General features: G+C 40.3%; 1 protein-coding gene across 5 annotated transcripts in view; it reads left to right on the top strand.

The window, feature by feature from the left end:
- The window catches only part of GALNTL6 (polypeptide N-acetylgalactosaminyltransferase like 6), a 517,959-nt gene that overhangs the window by 10,756 nt on the left and 485,468 nt on the right, over positions 1-21,735 (top strand). For 4 of the 5 annotated variants that reach the window (XR_014583971.1, XR_014583972.1, XR_014583973.1 and 1 more), the window contains exon 1: positions 5,772-9,999. The exons of the other annotated variant lie outside the window; for it this stretch is intronic. The gene's annotated coding sequence lies outside the window, so the exon portion shown is untranslated. Of the gene's footprint in view, positions 1-5,771; positions 10,000-21,735 lie in introns of those variants that run through there. 5 annotated transcript variants of the gene reach the window in all.

The raw sequence follows: 21,735 nt of genomic DNA, 5'->3' as shown, positions 1-21,735 counted from the left end.
ATTTCCTATCCTCAGCCATTTGTGCCTTTCCTAAGCAAAAAAGAGAGACAAGAAAGTAGTTCTCATAATTCAGAAGCTTTGTGCAGTATGAACCACTAGAGCATTAAAAACCACAGTGAAGATCCATAGGGCAACTGGAGATAATTGAAGGAACTAATTTACTCAGGCCAACCAAGGTATCACTTAGTAACCAACAGTTTCCTCCTTCATTTGTGAAATGCACTGTTTTAATATACCATGCTTTAGTTTTAAAAATCTGGTGTTTGATCATTTCTGCTGCTAGGCTGAAGCTGATGGGAAAATTATGTTTTTATTTGTGAGCTAAAATGAATTAGTTTGATCGTAAAGCGTCACGTGCTCTGGAGATTTGGGAGAGCACATGGACATGGTTCATTTAATGCTGTTGCCTGAGCTCTAGTGCCAGTAAGACGGTAGTCTTTACCCTAGGGCTGAGTAGCCGTGGGATCAGGAGCAATGGGATTTTCAGATATGGCTAATCCTGTTTACTCTTGTTGTTACAATACAAGAACACAGCAGTAAGATTTGATGGATTCTAATCCTTGATATATTTGTCTTGATAATCATTATCCACCAGAGGGAGCTGCCCTAGAAATATTAAAAATAGTTTTCTATTGGGAATTTTGTCTTCAGGACTGAATTCTTCCTCACTTGAGCCTACGAGAATAGGACTGGAAAGCCTGTGTTTTGGAAGCATGCTCACTGACGTAAAATATCAATCTTAATGCATGCAGTATGCCTTTTTTATAACCATATGTCATGCTTTTATCCTTTTTACAAACAACTTTCAATCCTGTGGTTCATGAGAAAAACTAATGTGCACTGCTCTGTGCCAGTCTGAGGGGATGATTATTAAGAAATGATATTAATGGAAATGACCTCTGTCAGTAAGATGGACTAAGCTCACTTCTGAAGCCTATCTGGTCTTTACCAGTTCTATATTTCAGATGCTCCCTTAGGTACATCAGTGCACTGGCACATGAAGTTATAGAATTAAGGGAATGTAAATTCCACCTCTAAAGTATCCCTATAATGTAAAGTAAATACAGAAGTTCAAACTTGTTCAAAATTAGTTGAACAAGTGACTTCTGAGCCCTAAATATTTTCTTTTCTAAACACTAATTCAGATTGTGTAAAAGCAGTTGGATCTTTCGGTATTGGACTAATCTGATCTGTTATTTTACTTGCGTGGTATCTTTTTTTTTAAAAAAAATAGTTATAATTAAATATTTTTCATAAGAATAATCCTATCAATCCTGAAAATTAGATATACATATCATCATACATTATAGCTGTTCACATCTTCACCAAATATTCCCCAAATCAACACTTTTAACAGCAAATTAATAGCAATGTAGGTCAATTCTGCAGTTTCTAAATTACAGCTGTTTGTCTCAGTCATCTTTTGGACTGTTTTTTTTCTAAACAGTTTAGCTTCTTTTCCCATTGAAAGCAAATACAATTGTATGTAAGGTAATATAAGATAACTTTTTACTTCCTAATTTCAGTGGACTACATGTATAGCAAACTGGAGTGAAAATGAAAACCTATATTAATTTAAAATTGTACACCAAAAAGAGAGTAACTGGGTGCATTGTACTCTATCTTGTTTATTTGTTTCAAACAACACACAAAAAATATAATTACCTATCTCTGTAGCATTCTGAGAAAGGAGAGAAACAAAAACACTTGGAGAGTAATACCTTAATAGCCAGGGACTACCTTTTTCTTTTTTTCTGGAATGCTGAAGTTGTAGCACCTTTATTTTCTAAGGTTGTAGAAGTTGGTAATACACCCTACGTGTTTGGATGCTTTGTTATCTACAGAAAATCAATATATTTTTGCAAGCAGCTGCTCAGTCTGATCAATTGTGCTTTCATATTCTGCTCCAAAGTCTGTGGATGTGTTTTTAATCTCCTGATCTCAAGTTCAAGACAGATTTCTGAATCAACTGGCAAGCTGCATCTTTTTGAAAAGCTACAGGCGGCTGCAGCAAGATGCATGTACAGGTTCCAGTGAGCTTAAATCTCAGTGATCAGCAGCATGCCTGGGGCTGTGGTGAAAAATTAAGGTGGATTCACTGGCTTAGAAGCCAATAAAGGCAAGTTTGCTACATGCTACAGCTACTGGCAAGGGAGAGCATCCCTTCAGCACCTGCTGTATTTCAGGCTCCATTGAGCTGCTTCTGGGCAACTCATCTGATAGCCCTGAAGGAGAGTTTAAATTTGAGTGAAGTCCAAAGAAAAATCAAACAAATGTTTCATGCCTTGAAGCACTAGAGAGAAAGAAATGTTATATGTTGCATAAAGCAGTAGCTAATACACATTTGTATATGTTTTACATAATTTTATAGGTTAGCCTTTTGTTTAACTGTGAAAAGGGATGCCAGTAAGCCTGAAACTGTGGCTTTTTTCACAGTGAACAGTTTTGGAGTAGATAGAGGCACTTTCGGTACAGTGTGATGGAGTTTGTCCTATGAGTACCCTTCCTAGGAGTCCCAATTGGGTTTGGATGCCATTGTTAACACAGATATTTATGAGCAATAAAGAAGTGTTATTGTTATTTGTAGTACTGTTGCAATCTCCACTTTAACTCTCTTTTGTACCTTGATTCATTGTGTATAAATTCTTTGTACGGCTTCCACATTTGGAAAGACCATCAATGCTTGTGCTTTGAAGTTCAAAATATATTAAAGTACTTCAGCACAGGTGAGCCATTAGATCTGCCATCATTACGCCCTTCTTAAATTGGGACTGGTTGTCCCAGCTTCATACCAGATAATCGGTGAAGTATTTCATTGCTGCCTTAGGCTTTGTACAAAAATTATCCTTTAATTTAATTTCAGTACTATCAGCTCATAATATGGTATTTTTACAGACAGCAATTTCATGTTTTAGACATGAATTGTGATGTTTTTATATTACTTGGTTTCCTGTCTTTTTCTATGTTCAACAACATAGAGAAAACTTCATAAAAATACATAGAATTTTTTTCATTCTGCCTGAACTAACTTTAAGGGCTGCTGAGGCACTTAGTGCAGAAAGATATGTAAGGAAAAGGAAACTTCATTTTCCAATTAATTTATTTTTCATAGAGTTACCTTTTCCTGGAGTGTTGTCCTGGTTCCAGTTAGGACAGAGTTAATTTTCCCTCCTAGTAGCTGGTAGGGTGCTATGTTTTGGATTAGGATGAGAAGAGCGCTGATAACATGCTGATGTTTTAATTGTTGCAGAGCAGTGTTTACACCAGGCCAAGGACTTTTCGGCTTCTCGCTCTGTCCTGCCAGCGAGCAGGCTGGGGGTGCAGCAGGAGCTGGGAGGGGACAGACCCAGGACAGCTGACCCAAACTGGCCAAAGGGGTATTCCATACCATCTGACGTCATGCTAAACAATATATAGGGGTGGCTGGCCGGGGTGGGGGGCCGGCTGCTCGGGGATAGGCTGGGCATCGGTCAGCGGGTGGTGAGCAATTGCATTGTGCATCACTTGTTTTCTTACACATTATTATTATTAATACTATTATCATTATCACTATTATTACTATTATTGTTATTATTATATTCCTGTCTTAATAAACTGTCTTTATCTCAACTCACCGGCTTCACTTTCCCGTTTCTCTCCCCCATCCCAGAGAGGGAGGGGGGAGGGTGAGCGAACGGCTGTGTGGTGTTTAGCTGCCAGCCGGGTTAAACCACAACAGCCCTTTTGGCACCCAACGTGGGGCTCGAAGGGTTGAGATATCGACAAATTTGATCAGAGTGTGTTAAACTAAAATTGGTATAAGTATTGGACCTGCTTAATAGTTGCTAGTCACGATGTTGATTGCCTTAATCTCCAGTCTGCTGTACCTGTATTCCAAATTGAGTTTTATGGTGCGTTACTTTCTATATGTGCTCCCTGTTGCACTGTTTATCCTTTCCGGGCCCTGGTTTAAGATTGTTATGGTACTGTGCGGTGTAACAATGGCTTATGAAATGATGAAATATCTGGTCACGACTCTAACCTGGTATTTGTACTCAGCACTGACGTCGACTCTATACTTTGGAACCCATATCTCGGAAACTATTGGCAATTACACCTATTGCCTGTTTTCGTTAGGGAGCCAATCTGTGAAGGGGACAGGGGAAGACATGTTTCCCTACCTGTTCACTCTCCCTTTCTCCTTCACCACCACCCTCTTATCCCCCGAGCTAGTTACAGTGGTTCTCCGAGATGTTGAATATCCTTGGGATACTCAGACCAGCCTGCTCTTGTTGTTATGTCTCCTGAATGCGCTTCAGGTTTTGTTGAGGGTTAAACAACTACTTAGGAATCTCATCCGGAGATCTGTCTTGAGGCGGGATAGTTGCGAGTGGCAGGGAGTGTGGGAGGATATGGGCAGGTTTCTAGAGCAGTGGTCACCTCCAGTGTTTTGGACATTCACCCCTGAACAACTGCAAAATCCTAAAAAGCTGGCAGAATGCTTGAAAAAAAGGTGTCATGACTCTGGCAGTTCCAAAGTGACACAAATCACTGTAGCGTGCTGGGGTCTGGCTTGTGCCTATTGAGCTGCAATTGATGCTACTAGCAACCTAGCTCCAGCTCCTGCAGCCGCTCCAGCTCCTGCAGCCGCTCCAGCTCCAGCTCCTGCAGCCGCTCCAGCTCCAGCTCCTGCAGCCGCTCCAGCTCCAGCCCCTGCAGCCGCTCCAGTTCCAGCTCCTGCAGCTGCTCCAGTTCCAGCTCCTGCAGCCGCTCCAGCCCCTGCAGCCGCTCCAGCTCCAGCCCCTGCAGCCGCTCCAGCTTCAGCTCCTGCAGCCGCTCCAGCTCCAGCTCCTGCAGCCGCTCCAGCTCCAGCTCCTGCAGCTGCTCCAGCTCCAGCTCCCGCAGCCACTCCAGCCCCTGCAGCAGCTCCAGCTCCTGCAGCTGCTCCCACTCCTGTGTCTGGGTCAGAGAAACGAGCTGTAGCAGTGCAAGTTGACCCCGCAGAGGGTATTCCAACCCCTGTGGCAGACCCTGTGTCTGGGTTAGAGAAACGAGCTGTAGCAGTGCCAGTTGCCCCTGTAGACAAGGTGAAAAAATGGTATAGAGGCTCAGGTCGTTTAGAACGCAGACAGTCTTCTGCTAAGTCTGGGCATAGTGAAGACGAGGCTGGGCCATCAAAGGTGCAGGAGACTGAAGATGAGGATGAGGATGTCGAAAAATCAACAGTAACTACCCGGACTCTATACCAGCGTGAGCTACGAGATGTGCGAAAAGATTTTGGTCGCTGTATAGGCGAGCAGCTTGTCACCTGGCTGCTCCGGTGCTGGGACACTGGAGCCAATTATGTGGAATTAGAGGGCAAGGAAGCCAGGCGGCTGGGATCCCTTGCTAGGGACGCATGCATTGACAAAGCAATTGGAGATGGAGCACGATCTCGCAGCCTCTGGAGGCGTCTCCTGTCAGCTGTGCAGGAAAGGTATCCCTTCAAGGAAGAACTTGTATGTCTACCAGGCAAATGGACCACCATGGAGAAGGGAATTCAGTACCTGAGGGAATTGGCCGTACGGGAAGTAATTTATAAGGACCTAGACGACGCACAAACATCCGCAGATCCAGATGCAGTCCGGTGTACACTACCCATGTGGCGGAAGTTTGTACAGAGTGCACCATCATCATATGCCAGCTCATTGGCAATACTAGCCTGGAAAGCGGAGGAGAATCCCCCAGTGAATGAAGTGACTAAAATACTCCGGCAGTACGAAGGAAATCTCTCCTCTTCCCTACAGGCCTGTGTCTCGGCTGTGGAGAAACTCTCTGAAGAGGTCCACCAACTTAAAGAGAATTTATCTTCCCCTCCACCTGAACGAACCAGTGTCCACCAGCTAAAAGAGAATGCTTTGGAGAAACTTTCTGAAAAGATCCACCAACTTGAAGAAAGATTATCTTCCCCTTCACCTGAACGAACCAGTGTCCACCAGCTAAAAGAGAATACTTTGGAGAAACTTTCTGAAAAGATCAACCAACTTGAAGAGAGATTATTTTCCTCCCCACCTGTACAAACCAGTGTCTCAGCTATTAGGGGTAAACGTTCATCTATGCAAGGAAGACAATATGGTGGGCACACACACCGCGCCACCCTGTGGTTTTACCTACGTGACCATGGAGAGGACATGAGAAAATGGGATGGAAAATCTACTGCGACCCTAGAGGCACGGGTACGTGAATTGCAAAGGAAAACAACTGGGAAAAAGGAGTTCTCTGAAAAGTTTGCTGCTCCAACTTCCAGCAGGCAGTCCTTTAAACACAGAAACGAAGATTCTGACCAGGACTAGAGGGGCCCTGCCTCCAGCCAGGGGGAGGAAAGGGACAATCGAGTTTATTGGACTGTGTGGATTCGATGGCCTGGCACGTCAGACGCACAGAAGTATAAGGCTTTGGTAGACACCGGTGCACAATGTACTCTAATGCCATCAAGCTATAAAGGGCCAGAGCCCATCTGTATTTATGGTGTGACGGGGGGATCCCAGCAGTTAACTGTATTGGAGGCTGAAGTGAGTCTAACCGGTAATGAGTGGCAAAAGCACCGTATTGTGACTGGCCCAGATGCTCCGTGCATCCTTGGCATAGACTATCTTAGAAGAGGATATTTCAAGGACCCAAAAGGGTTCCGCTGGGCTTTTGGCATAGCTGCTTTGGAGACAGAGGACATTAAACAGTTGTCTACCTTGCCTGGTCTCTCAGAGGACCCTTCTGTTGTGGGGTTGCTGAGGGTTGAAGAACAGCAAGTGCCGATCGCTACCACAACTGTGCACCAGCGGCAATATCGCACCAACCGAGACTCCCTGAGTCCCATCCATAAGCTAATTCGTCAACTGGAGAGCCAAGGAGTGATCAGCAAGACTCATTCACCTTTTAATAGTCCTATATGGCCAGTGCGAAAGTCTAATGGTGAGTGGAGACTAACAGTGGACTATCGTGGCCTGAACGAAGTCACCCCACCACTGAGTGCTGCAGTGCCGGACATGCTAGAACTCCAGTATGAACTGGAATCAAAGGCAGCCAAGTGGTATGCCACAATTGATATCGCTAATGCATTTTTCTCCATCCCTCTAGCAGCACAGTGCAGGCCACAGTTTGCTTTCACTTGGAGGGGAGTCCAATATACTTGGAATCGGCTGCCCCAGGGGTGGAAACATAGCCCTACCATTTGCCATGGACTGATCCAGTCTGCGCTGGAGCAGGGGGAAGCTCCTGAACACCTGCAGTACATCGATGACATCATTGTGTGGGGTGACACTGCAGAAGAAGTTTTCGAGAAAGGGAAGAAAATAGTCCAAATCCTTCTGAAGGCCGGTTTTGCCATAAAACAGAATAAAGTTAAAGGACCTGCACGAGAGATCCAGTTTTTAGGAATAAAATGGCAAGATGGACGTCGTCAAATCCCAATGGATGTGATCAACAAAATAACAGCTATGTCTCCACCAACTAGCAAAAAAGAAACACAAACTTTCCTAGGTGTCGTGGGGTTTTGGAGAATGCATATTCCAAATTACAGTCTGATTGTAAACCCGCTCTACCAAGTAACCCGTAAGAAGAATGCTTTTGAATGGGGCCCTGAGCAACGACAAGCCTTTGAACAAATTAAGCAGGAAATAGTTCATGCAGTAGCCCTCGGGCCAGTCCGAACAGGACCAGATGTAAAGAATGTGCTCTACACCGCAGCCGGGGAGAATGGTCCCACCTGGAGCCTCTGGCAGAAAGAACCTGGGGAAACTCGAGGTCGACCCCTGGGGTTTTGGAGTCGGGGATACAGAGGATCTGAAGCCCGCTATACTCCAACTGAAAAGGAGATATTGGCAGCATATGAAGGAGTTCGATCTGCTTCCGAAGTGGTCGGTACTGAAGCGCAGCTCCTCCTGGCACCCCGACTGCCGGTACTAGGCTGGATGTTCAAAGGAAGGGTCCCCTCTACACATCATGCAACTGATGCCACATGGAGCAAGTGGGTTGCACTGATTACTCAGCGGGCTCGAATAGGAAACCCCAGTCGCCCAGGAATCTTGGAGGTGATTATGGACTGGCCAGAAGGCAAATACTTTGGGATATCATCAGAGGAGGAGGTGGTTCGTGCTGAAGAAGCCCCACTGTACAACAAGCTACCGGAAAATGAGAAGAAATATGCCTTGTTCACTGACGGGTCCTGTCGTATTGTGGGAAAGCATCGGAGATGGAAAGCTGCTGTATGGAGTCCTACACGACGAGTTGCAGAAGCTGCTGAGGGAGAAGGTGAATCGAGTCAGTTTGCAGAAGTGAAAGCCATTCAGCTGGCTTTAGATATTGCTGAACGAGAAAAGTGGCCAGATCTCTATCTCTATACTGATTCATGGATGGTAGCAAATGCCCTGTGGGGGTGGTTACAGCAATGGAAGCAGAACAACTGGCAGTGCAGGGGCAAGCCCATCTGGGCTGCGGCATTGTGGCAAGATATTGCTGCCCGGGTAGAGAACCTGGTTGTAAAGGTACGCCATGTAGATGCTCATGTGCCCAAGAATCGGGCTACTGAAGAACATCAAAACAACCAGCAGGTGGATCAGGCTGCTAAGATTGAAGTGGCTCAGGTGGACCTGGACTGGCAACATAAAGGTGAATTATTTATAGCCCGATGGGCCCATGACACCTCAGGCCATCAAGGTAGAGATGCAACCTATAGATGGGCTCGCGATCGAGGGGTGGACCTGACCATGGACACTATAGCACAGGTTATTCATGACTGTGAAACATGTGCTGCAATCAAGCAAGCCAAATGGTCAAAACCTCTTTGGGATGGAGGACGATGGCTGAAATATAAATATGGAGAGCCCTGGCAAATCGATTACATCACACTCCCTCAAACCCGCAACGGCAAGCGCCACGTACTTACAATGGTGGAAGCAACCACCGGATGGCTGGAAACATATCCTGTGCCCCATGCCACCGCCCGGAACACTATCCTGGGCCTTGAAAAGCAAGTCCTATGGCGACATGGCACCCCAGAGAGAATTGAGTCAGACAATGGGACTCATTTCCGAAACAACCTTATAGACACTTGGGCCAAAGAACATGGTATTGAGTGGGTGTATCACATCCCCTATCATGCACCAGCCTCTGGAAAAGTTGAACGATACAATGGACTGTTGAAGACTACACTGAAAGCAATGGGTGCTGGGACATTCAAAAACTGGGATACACATTTGGCAAAGGCCACCTGGTTAGTCAATACCAGGGGATCTGCCAACCGAGCTGGACCTGCCCAATCAAACCTGTTACGCACTGTAGAAGGGGATAAAGTTCCTGTAGTGCACGTAAGAAACATGCTGGGTAAAACAGTCTGGGCTACTCCTGCCTCAGGAAAAGGCAAACCCATTTGTGGAATTGCTTTTGCTCAGGGACCTGGATGCGCTTGGTGGGTAATGCAAAAGAATGGGGAGGTCCAGTGTGTACCTCAAGGGGATTTGATACTGGGTGAGAATAGCCCATGAGTTGAATTGTAGTATGTTAATTATTATATAATACTGTATGTCATCACTACCATGATTGCTATATATCATAGATGAAAATGGTGATTAATTAGAATGTATTGGAAAGAGTGTAACCTGAGCATGACATAAATGGTATGGAATAAGGGGTGGATATCTGTCCTGGTTCCAGTTAGGACAGAGTTAATTTTCCCTCCTAGTAGCTGGTAGGGTGCTATGTTTTGGATTAGGATGAGAAGAGCGCTGATAACATGCTGATGTTTTAATTGTTGCAGAGCAGTGTTTACACCAGGTCAGGGACTTTTCGGCTTCTCGCTCTGTCCTGCCAGCGAGCAGGCTGGGGGTGCAGCAGGAGCTGGGAGGGGACAGACCCAGGACAGCTGACCCAAACTGGCCAAAGGGGTATTCCATACCATCTGACGTCATGCTAAACAATATATAGGGGTGGCTGGCCGGGGTGGGGGGCCGGCTGCTCGGGGATAGGCTGGGCATCGGTCAGCGGGTGGTGAGCAATTGCATTGTGCATCACTTGTTTTCTTACACATTATTATTATTAATACTATTATCATTATCACTATTATTACTATTATTGTTATTATTATATTCCTGTCTTAATAAACTGTCTTTATCTCAACTCACCGGCTTCACTTTCCCGTTTCTCTCCCCCATCCCAGAGAGGGAGGGGGGAGGGTGAGCGAACGGCTGTGTGGTGTTTAGCTGCCAGCCGGGTTAAACCACAACAAGTGTGGTTAGAGCTGAATTTAGAAGTAAAGAAGTATTGCAAGAATCTAAAAACCTCTGGAAAGAAGCTTTCCAGTTACTATGGAGGAAATGAAGAGACACTGAAAACATCGAAATATTAAAAGATGTAAAGTTATTTTCTTTTCTTAGCACAGAGAAAAGCTGTAGGTGCTTCAGAGAGGTATAAAGGCTTGAAGGGAAAGGAATGTCCTCAGACGGAGGCTGTCCAGCCAATATATTCTCCAAGGGAAATTACAAAGTGATTAACAACATGAAGCAGACCCAGGGCATGCAGCCAGGGATTTATCTCCTCTAGTAAGCAAAACATAAGAAGCAGCTACTGCAATGGTATTATTCAAAGTTTCACTGAACGCTTGTGCTATTGGAACATTTAGCCTGACCTCTGTAGTTACAGATCCTTATGTTTTTCCAAGATACCATGTACGGAATCCAAAAATATTCCTGGATAAAACATGTCTTCCAGAAAAGCATCAGGTGAGTCCCCTCACCCTATTAGTAATATATCGCAGCAGTTAATCACATCCATTGTTGACAATTCATGCAATTTCTCATTTGAGTTTGTGTGATTTTAGACTTTCTGTGTCTCTTTCTTAATCCTTTCTTTTTGAAGTGTCATGCATGGTGTTTTCTTCCTGTGAAAGTACCTAGACATTACTTGAATTACTGCTACAGCTGGTGGTGGCAGAAGAAAAAAAAAAAGTAGCTTGTAAGGTCTGTCACCATAAAAAGTTACTTTGCCCTGTCTGTCAGAAGATGTACCTAATTACCACCAAAGTCTGATCCTGTAATACTTAAAGCTTCCAACTTTCTATAAGCCTATTCCAACATGCATTTTCAACAATGCCTTTAACATCATCATATTTTTATATCCCATAAGTTTTAAGTTAATATTGACATATTTTCTATTTCCTTCTTGCAGTTTTGTTATTACTGTTAGGTACTTACATTGCCCAGGATGTACTTTCAGATGTAATCCTTATGTTGATAGTGGAACCGTTATCTGATGATTCTTGCTCTGTCACAGCTATCTTTTTTTTTAAAGAATTTCCAAATATCTTTTGAAATCTTTCTCTTTAAACATTGTTTTCTAACCGGCTTTGCTTACCTGATGGCTTACATTTTCAGTAAAATCACTCTTATGAAAAATTATGTATTATTGTAATTCTTAATAGCTGGGACTGTGTTCTTTTACTTTATGTAGAAATGGACAGGCTGCATTTTTGCTGTTGCTCTGTAAGCTCCAAAACAATATTCAGTTCCGTTATTGATTAATCTTTATTCAACATAATGATGTCCAAATTAAATTATAATTGCATTTAAAAGCAGTGCATTTGAGCCCAAAAGTTATCTACTGCATTTAGCATTGTTATTATTCTACTATTTGGTATCTTGTATATGCTAATCAAATTGTATTTCCCAAAATGCAAGTTTTCTTTATGCAAGCTAGAAAGATACTTAAGAATTACCTTGTCCTGGTAATTTTTTTTAAGTATATGTTTGAGCTTCCTTAATTACCACAGTTTCCTAAATATGTTTTTATTTAATTATTACTGTGATTTGCATACATTAAGGTTCTGAGTTACCAGTACTTGATTTAGTTACAGAAGTTTATAGCAAAGACTGACTCCCTCCCATCTTGACCTTTATCTCCCTGGTGACTTTTTATCATTGCAATAATCTGACTTGTTCTGCTGGGTTTCAGGCAATTCTTTTCCTTAGCAAAATAACTGGCAGTGGTTATATAAGCGGTACAGTAGAACTCCTCTCTATTCCTTGTCAGCTCTGCTGAACCTGTTTGCAATCTGCTGAGTAGGAGTTTGCATGACAGTTGTCATCTCAGCACCCTTGTCTCCCTGTTGCTAATGCAACAGCCTCCTTGATGTCCAGCTAGTCTCTGAGATCATTAGCTCATTATCATCATCACTGGAGAAGCAGCCTGTTCTCCTTGTCGAGCCTCCTCCCTTATGGAAATGTTGTGCGCTGCTTTGCAAAAACAAATCTTTCACTTTGCACCAGCTAGGCAAATAGCAGTATGACTGCAGCACTCTCAATAATAAATTGTGCTGCAAGAATAGCTCTACAACTTTGTTAGTACCCGGAAATCTTCTGTTACTGAAGTAGGTCTCTGACAGCTATGTGTGTCATTAGAGGCAGCTTGTAATTGCATAATTCCGTGCAATTTACAGATGCATTTTTACTTCTACTCCAGGCAGGTAATGCCCTCACTTTAGCTGTAGTATGCTTCCAGCTCTTTTTCTCCAGTCTGTGATTTACTGTGTAAGCAGATACATCTCTTAACTGAAGAGCTTACAAATTAGCAAGGTATATTTTAGTTCAAACAGTACTTTTCAGGATTGATTCTTACTTCAGAGTTTACTTAACCTCTAACACTAAGACGAATGGAAATTCACTACTAACTCTCAAAATATATTTCAACAGCTAGTTTTCCCTCATGGTTAAATGAATGATTCAAATGAATGGAGGTGAATTGTATAGGCCAACAGCTATGTATGAAAATTTACTCTGTTAGTATTCTCTATCTAACTCTGAACAAAACCCTACAAAAATGAGTACAGGATGAGCATGCCAGCTGGAGATAGAACCTAAAACTTGATAGACCCCTTAATTACTAATATGCTGAATGACTCTCATACCTACAAATGAATGCCTAACATGTTTTTGTAGCTCATTTGCCTTTATAAGCATTTTTAAGGGTACAGCAGTGAAAAATGTATCTCCAGAAATTTGCAGAAGTGACATCCTGTTACTGATCCTATATGAAGAAGAAATGTTGTTCCTGGTGTGTTAGTTACCAGAGAAGACACCCTACAGCCTGGCAGGATGATGATATTTCTGTACACCAGCCAGGCAAAACTCAGGCAATATACAGAGAGACTTCTCCAGTACTAACTGGGCTCCTCACCTCAAAGAGTGTTGCTCTTTGCTTGCTTTAGGACAAAAACCAACCCACCTTAACTAGATGTAAGTAAGTTCTTCTGATAACAGGATTTATAGAAGGTTTCAAACTGAAGGTTTAGAAACCATTAAAATTGTACAGCCACACGTGACAACAAGAAGCCCTCTCACTCAGATATATATATATTAATTGGTTTAGGAGACTGTCATCCCATGCCTGTATCAAATAGGTTGGGCTGTCTGTGACACTCAGTGGTTCATACAGAGAGGTAACGTGGCCTCTGAATTCTTGTTTCCACAAACTCACAAGCAAAGTAGTAAACTGGTAGCTTTTACATTTGGGTAGCCCTGGTATGACAAGAAGAGATGCATTAGGAAGCACCCATTCTTCTGAGAATTAATCTAGCCCGACAGAACATAGGCAGCAGCATTGAGCTTCACTCACAACTTCAGTTTGATGCTTTTTTGTTTTTTGTTTTCTAAATGAAACAGCAGTACACAGCTGGCACAAAATATCCTAGAATTTTTCTTATTCTACATCATTATTTTATTCATGTTACTGTCATGTATATGTGAGCATTAACATTTATATTCCTTAAACAAAACAGAATTTTGAAGACGATAATAGCTTTCAGTTTTGGAAATGAATGTAAGGCTTCACTGAAGGCTGATATATATAGTGTTTTGAATTATAAAATGTGCTTTTGAACAGGGAAGAGAAGAGTGTTTGCTTTATGAAGCTAACACTATAGTGATCCTTTAACAAAGTTTTGTTTTATACACTTAAACCACAGAATCATTTAGGTTCATCTAAGATGCTTTATACTGAATGTTATTTTTTAATGCCATATAAAAGTATTTATCTAAAATCAAAGATGCTGATTTTCCCCAGAACACTTGATTGTAGCCTGAAATCTTTGTGGTATGGCTTTGTTTTTATGTTTTCCATTCTGAAACGAGAGTTTTCCCCTTGCTGTGATATACCTATGATATACTCAACATTCAACAGTAATGAAACTTAATGACTGGTACTCTACATAAACAACAAGCTGTTTCATTTAATGAAACTGACTTTTTGAAACACTTCTTCAATTGCAGATAGGTCTAAGAAATCACTGCTTTGAAGGGTATGCTGGAAGAAAGTGTTTCTTTAGGAAGCTGCATGCTTTCACACTTACATATGTTTCTGATTCTTTCAGCAATGAGTGTAAAGCTTGTGCTTTTGGCTCCACCGTGGAGCTACCAATTGTAACTGCAACTGCACTGTTGACATGCGACTTGAATCCTATTTAAAACTTAAATGTCTTCATATTACTATCTCTAGCCTGCTGATTTGTTCTATAACTTCAGACAGTCACGAGACATTTTCAAAGCATATGGTGTTCTATCACGAAATAGTTAGGAAGAGTAGACAGATTGCTAAACTATCAAAAGAAATAATTATAAGTTACTTCATTTTGGAAATTTTATTTAGAAATACAAACAGGATGAGAACTTTTCTTTTAAATTCTCAGGTAAGCATCCGTTTTCTTACTTCGCTATCCATCAAGCAAATTCTTACTCTTTAACTTTCTGAAGCTCTTTAACATCCTCATCAATTTGCTATGCTTATGAACTTTTGGTAGTCATATAAATGTGCTTTCTACCTAAACCATCTCAGGTACCTATCTCAAAATTGGTCTGCTTTGGTGAAGCTTTTGGATGTTGTTGTCATCTTGAGAACTTGTATAGTATATGTTTCATGTTTCATATTCTGCCATGTCTACATTAGCTTTGGCTTTTAAATTCTACTGCTGTCTTCCACAAAGGGAATAACTTTTTTTTTTTACATGCCCTTAAGGAAAAAAAAAAAATAAAAAAAATAAGCTCAGTGCAGTTTGAGATATAACAAGATGATCACACGTACTGGAATGTCACATAATATTCATCTCCTAGTATTCCATCAAATAAGGACATAGCACAGTTCATGTTAGATTCATTATGTTTTAGACACGAGTACTTGGAATGATGGTTATTACTTTTAGGACATGCTTTGTGTGCATCAATCCTTCTGTCTGATGCAGATTTCTGTGTGTGGACTAATTTGGAAGGGTGACTAACGAAACCGGTCCAGGGTCATCATATTTTGTAATAGATTTTTCTGTTCCAAAATATTGACAACTCATTCCTGAGTCACCTTATGTATTTCCAGTTTTCAGAGTTTTAAGCATCCTGTGACCATGTCATATTAATAAATAAAATATGTATGATGTTGAATTCTATCTTACTTCAGGCACCCTCTTAATAAAGGAGGATCTCTGATGCATGATTTTCAGAAACTTATTGGCATGTAAAATTCTGTTGAACTTCTTTGGAAGTTTGGCCATGAAAAACGGCGTTCCAGCCAGGAAAAAAAAAAAAAAAAGGCATTCAAGACCTTTATTAACCCAGGAGCTTTCTGGGGTGTGGATTTTCCCCAATCATATGTAGAATTTTCATATGTTTGAATTTATTGTGATATGTACTGAGGAACTTTTAGATTTTTCAGCCCATCATCAATGCTCTTATACAGCCATACTGGCCAAAACACTCAGGCATGCTGCAAATCATCTGGGGACATACAGCTTGCTCCCTACAAAAAATATACAAACAAAAAAATCTTAAGACCAAATTTGTCTTCCTATTTTGGACCTTTGCTCTGAATCATATGAAGAAGAAATAGCAGGTTTATGTGACTTAATGCATAGAAGCAGCTGGATTGCTTCCCTTAAAAGGCACTCTGACCCAATTCCCGCTTGGTTTCATTTGGGCAGAAACAATATTTCTGTTTCTGTACTTTGCCTGCTTCATCTTCTGTTCTTTTCCTTTAGCAGCTGACTTGTCAAAGAGACTAAGCCATCAGCAGTTTGAATTGTAAGCATTTTCAAAAGGATCCAGTTTTGAAATACTAATTCTTAAAAGAACAAGACAATTGGAAAACTAGGTAATACAAGGCACCTGGCCCTCGTGGAGGAGGGGAGTACATAATTTAGAGAGTTTTAGACTTCTTCAAAACACTAAATAAGAAGGGATGAGAAGCGTTAGTCAAATAGATAAATCAAGTCAACTGAGCCCCTCCAGCAGGAAGGGATCCCTGGATCTTTCAAGTGAGATCTGTGCTACTGCACATAATGACAATGCATTTTACTAATTGTAAAGTTGGTAAGATATTTTTAAAACAAATTAAGTAGCTTTCCTCTAATGCTTAATGGAATTTTAGTCTAAGAGGTGAAATTTTGCTCCCAAACTTCAAGATTTTTTTTCCTGAACATTTTATATATGATCTTCTCCTAAACAGTACTTAACTCAGTGTCACTTTTGTAATTGTAGTCCTCAAGGTCATCTAGCTCTTCCTATACAAAATTCTAATCTTCTCTATTGATGATGACTCTTAAAATGTCATTAGCATGCACCTACTTTTGTACTAAGATCACTGGCAAAATATTCAACAGATTTTTCACAAAGACCAGTGCTTGACCAGCCTCTACAAGAGCTGAATGTTAAACAGTGAAGATAGAATTATATATAAAAAATGGGAAATATATCTAAATTATAATCTGAAATAGTGCATATCCCCCAAAGACATAAGGTATATTTCTCAGTCAACTTGACTGAGTACAGTCAGAAGTTCAATAACGTAGCTGAAGGAAAAACAAAATACCAAATAACTCATACCAATAATGAAAAGTGCTTCTAAATAGAGTTCTGTGTGTATATGTCATCTCTTTTCTTTTGTAATAACATTTAATATGGGATATTGGTTACTTTTTTTCTATGTACTGAACCTCTGTACAGCAGAAATTTTTCATGCTGAAATTAAAATTAACTTGTGCTAGGAATAATATTTTGAGTGATGTGAGGCTGACCAAAGACTGATGGTGTACTTAGTTATTAATCACCAAACCTAGATAAGTTTGGTTGTTGTCCTTTCCCTTTTAAAGATTTTTTTTCCATTGTCTTCTGCACTGACAAAATAAACTTATTACTAAACAGGTATGTGCAGTCTTTCTGAAAATTATGTGTAACACAAGTCCATCTATAACTATACCTATGCACTTACATTTGTTAAATCTACCATGAAAACTCTTCACAGTAGTAAAAGCACTTTCTCTACAAGCTACTTGCAAGCATCTCCTCTAAAACATGCTTCTGTGTTACGATTTTAGGATAGGTTTCAGAAAAAGGTGTTCAAACAGGTATGTTTAAGCAGCTTTTTAAGTGCTAATGCATAAACATGGTCAATAATTGCATATTAAATGTTACTGAAACCCAACTAAATGAGGGCTATTGTAAAATAGGAAAGAATCTTTCCTGTGAAAGAACAAGGTGTTGGTTACAAAACAGATTTGTGTTCATGGTGAGGACAGGTCCTTAGTTACAGTGACCTCAGTCAGCAATTACATGATAACTGATGTAAGGAGGGGTGGTTGACTTGCACACAATGGCAGTTCCATCTTCACTCAAAACCAGACATAAGCAGTGCTCAGAAAACTTTTAAACGCTGTGGGATTTTTTCCTGTCTTTTCATCGACAAAATTTGTGCCTCTTTGCGAGATATGAGTATGTGTCATTGTTATTCATGGAAACTGTCAGGCTTTTTAACTCCGTTGAGAAACATGAAGGGTGAATGACAGATGGGGACCGTTATCTTGGCAAGGAAGTTCTCTGCTAGCAGAATGCCGTGGTATGAGACCTGAAAGAAAGAAGAGATGATAATTTCACTTGTTCTTGTATCTAAAAGGCATCTGAAAAGAGTCTGAGATGCCGTGGTATTTAGACTCCTGTCTATTTGGGCTGATACTGTCTTCAGTCTTGTTGATAGAAGCCAAGTGGTCTTGAAAAGGTTAAAACACATAAATTAGGCTTAATACCACTAATGCCAACTGCTCTCATTGTTTACCATGGGCTGGAAAGAATTTAGTACAGGAGTGATAGACTGAGATATGAGTTTTATGATTTTATAAGAAACTTCAATATCCCTACCTATTGCTGAGTTGTTCAAACAGTGGCAACTCTTTATCTTGATATGTACTTTGTATGATGTGCTTTCACATGCCCATTGTATGCTTTTTGGGTTGGTGACCTTTATCAGTTTTGTGCCTGTGTCAGAATAATTAGCTCTGATATTTTACATGTACATTCATGAAGTCCCTATGCCCTTCATGCAAACTCATTTAAAACACAGGAAGGAAATAGCTGAAAAACACTGCTCGGCTAAGTATGTGTGAATGGGCACACAGGTGAGCAGGGGAGGGAGGCTGAGGGCCTTTCTGATTGCCAAAAGAAAAGTAATTTGGGGCTAAAACAAAGCCTTTATTTAGATAATTGCTTTGAATTTTATCTTAAAATATCTTAGGGTTTTTTTTTTGTGTTATTCTGAAGTTAGAAAGTTCCTTACAATGTTCATGTTTTTTTTTTTTGCTTGCTTGCTTGTTGTTTGTTTTTTTTTTTAACCAATCCATTTATTTCTATATCAATGCAACTTCTGTTTTTTTTGAGTAGAATCTACAGTTTCAGCAGAAAGCTTTTCCTATTTTTTCTCCTTGTTCTAGTATATATAAAATTGCAGTTGCACTGGGAAAAGTACTAGAGAATTCTGGATTTACTGCTTGACAGACCAGTTCATTAGTCACTTTGTAAAAAGCTCTTAACATTAGCTGTTCTTAACTTTAGTGATGATTTTTTTTTCCCAAATCCATTTGGCTCTTAGCTATTTTTATCTGTGAACAAGGAATGATCCTTTTGATATTGTATTAAGTGACTAAAATTAGCTCCTCAAGGTGTGGAAGGCCCTCTATATCCTAGTTATTAAAAAATGCTTCCTCTAAATGAGAGGGAGAAAAAAAAAAAAAAAGAGCTATATTTACTAAGATCAAGGCATTACCATGGAACAACAGTTCTGTTAGCTTTAAAAAAAAAACAAAACAAAAAACATGTTTGTCAAGCTGCATGAACTCTTTCATTGCCTGTAGCCTGATTCACCTCTCATTTGTACCAAAGTGCTGTAGCTAAAATGAAGCTGTTCTTATTCTCCCTTTGAGGAAAACTTCAAGCCAGATACATGTGTTCAAGAGCCCTAACTCTGAAAGGAAAGGACAGGACAGAATGCTTATTGATTCACATTAGGGATGCACAGGATGTTATTGGCTTTCCCCATGTACATTTCAGCGTTGTCTAAGGACTATTGGCTATCAAGTTAAGTTAGCACAGACCTAGCACCTGGTGCTGCTTCTAGCTATTTGGAGGCAAAACAAGATTTAGAAATATACAGTAATCTGGGTGTTTCAAAACATTAGATTAATGGGTATTTTCACACTAGAAATTGTCAGCTCTCATGAAGTTTCATAAAAGGGATAAACATGTGCTCATGGAGATGCCCACACATGTATTAAAATTGTCCCTGCCCTCTGTTTCTTGATAGCTATTATCATGTCTCTTATTCAGGGTGTGAGGAGAAAAAAACACCTCTGTGCCTTTACATTCAAGGCTCCTTATATTAATGTAACTCTTTTTTTTTTTAACATCTGATAGCCATTAATACTCTATTTTCTCACCTTTATGCTAATGTAAAACTGATTGAAATGATTGGTTTTGGTTCAAAATTTTCAATAAGCTTTTAATGAAACTTTTGTTAATTTTCATTTCCTTCATAATATCTGGTGATATCTGTATTTCTTACATTTGATCCTTTAATGTATTCTGAGTTCTACTTCTGTTGAATATCCTGTGAGCCTGAAAGAAATCTGAGACTGAAAAGACAACTTGTGATGTATGAACTGTAATAGCCAAAAAAGTCTTTTAGTTCTCTTGAGGGGTTTTTGAAATGTGGAGAACAACTTCCATGAAAAATACTAAATTTCCAGTTAGAAAGACTGGACTGTTAATCAATCTGAAGAGTAACTATTATTGTGAAGATACTAGTAAGCAATTTTCTGGGTGGTCTTCTAGTCCCTTCTGGTCTACCTTCGGTTGGTTTATCTCTGGTCTTTAATATTTCTATATAAAATGTCAAATTTGTTAATCATTTAAAAGTGGAATAATCTCTCACTAATACCCCTTAGAAAAGTACTTTCTAAAATAAACTATTTCTCTTGAGGCTCATTTCTTTCAGCATTTATTTCCTTGAATATATTGGAATCAATATTGCAAATTGCATTTACACAGTTCATCAGAAACCACTGACTTTGACAATTGTAATTTTAGATAAAATAACCTTTTCTACTTAATGATGGAGCAATACATAGTCTTTAAATGAAATTATGTAATTGCTGGGTTGCACCCAAAGTATATAAAATCATAATCTTGTCTTCTGTGGCATTGTTGATGCCTCTCTATGGTACATGATGGAGTTCAGTGTATTGCTGTCTACTAATAATGCAGTATAAATGTGCCTCTTCTTACTTGCTTCATGCTTTTATATGTATTTATACTAGTAAGTTGCACTGGTGGACCTGGAGCTCTCAGCATTATGATCTTCATTAGAATTATTTTTGATGATTTCCTCTTCAAATTGGAATAAAATATTCACATAGCATTTGTTGTCCTAGGTATACTTCACAGAAATTAATATTCAGTTGTTGGTGAGTTACGGAAATACCACGTTATTAGCATTGTACTGTTAGTAGCATACCAACGTTTTAGTTTGCTCATGAGTACCAAGTGGATCTCTGACAAAGTGGAGATATGAAAAGGTACAGACCATTTGTGTTTGAAGTTATATGAGGTCCCTGTCCAAGCCATAAGCTTTCATGAAACCCCCGAGATGTATGATGTACCCTAGGGAGTGACACACAGGCATGGTGGGGAGCTTGGGGCATGTAGTGCTCAGCTGGCTGGGGGTACTTGTAGGATGACAGAGAAGCTACAGCCTGGGGCATTCTCATCCATTCTGCCTTTTAATAAGGTTACCTGAAAGAAACGGTTCATGGTGCTTTGTCTCGGAGAGAACTGTCTCCAAGAGAGCAGCCCAGAACAAAACTGGGAGTAAATTAGCAAGTGAGCACTGTGGAGCTCCTTCTAGCTCAACCCCCCTCTCCTGCTGAGACATCTCCAAAGTTTGCTGGTGATGCCTCTACCAACAAGTTAGAACTGAAGGTGACATCTGCTACCATTTGAAATATCCTGCACATTTTACAAATTTGGTGAGAATTTCAGTCTTGTTAATGAAGCTTTCCAAAATGTACTGCTTCATTTCCAGTGATATAAAGCTATGTTATATTGACCTGGATCTGGTTATGTGATGAGAGTGCAAAGGCCCTGTGTATTACCATACAAAGGAAACTCTTGGATGTGAAAAGAGTAATGTTGACGTGAGTCTGTACTAGATATTTGGAAAGTGTACAGGAAGTTCTCTGAAATTGACGAAAGAGAAGATCTAAAAGGAAGATTTTTGAAAAAGATTAATGTTTTTCCTAGCTAACAAAGAGCTGAGTTTGTTCTGTTCTTGTAAAGCTGATATATTGCTTCTGTTTGTTGAAGATGATGATTAAAAAAAGGCAACTTTGGTTCATCCAACTTCCTGCATATGACATGTTCCTGCGCCATA

This window comes from Anser anser (assembly GCF_964211835.1).
Source record: "Anser anser genome assembly, chromosome: 4".
Lineage (NCBI taxonomy): Eukaryota > Metazoa > Chordata > Aves > Anseriformes > Anatidae > Anser > Anser anser.
The sequence above is the reverse complement of the archived record's forward strand: the minus strand, read 5'-3'. Positions and strand labels throughout refer to the sequence as shown.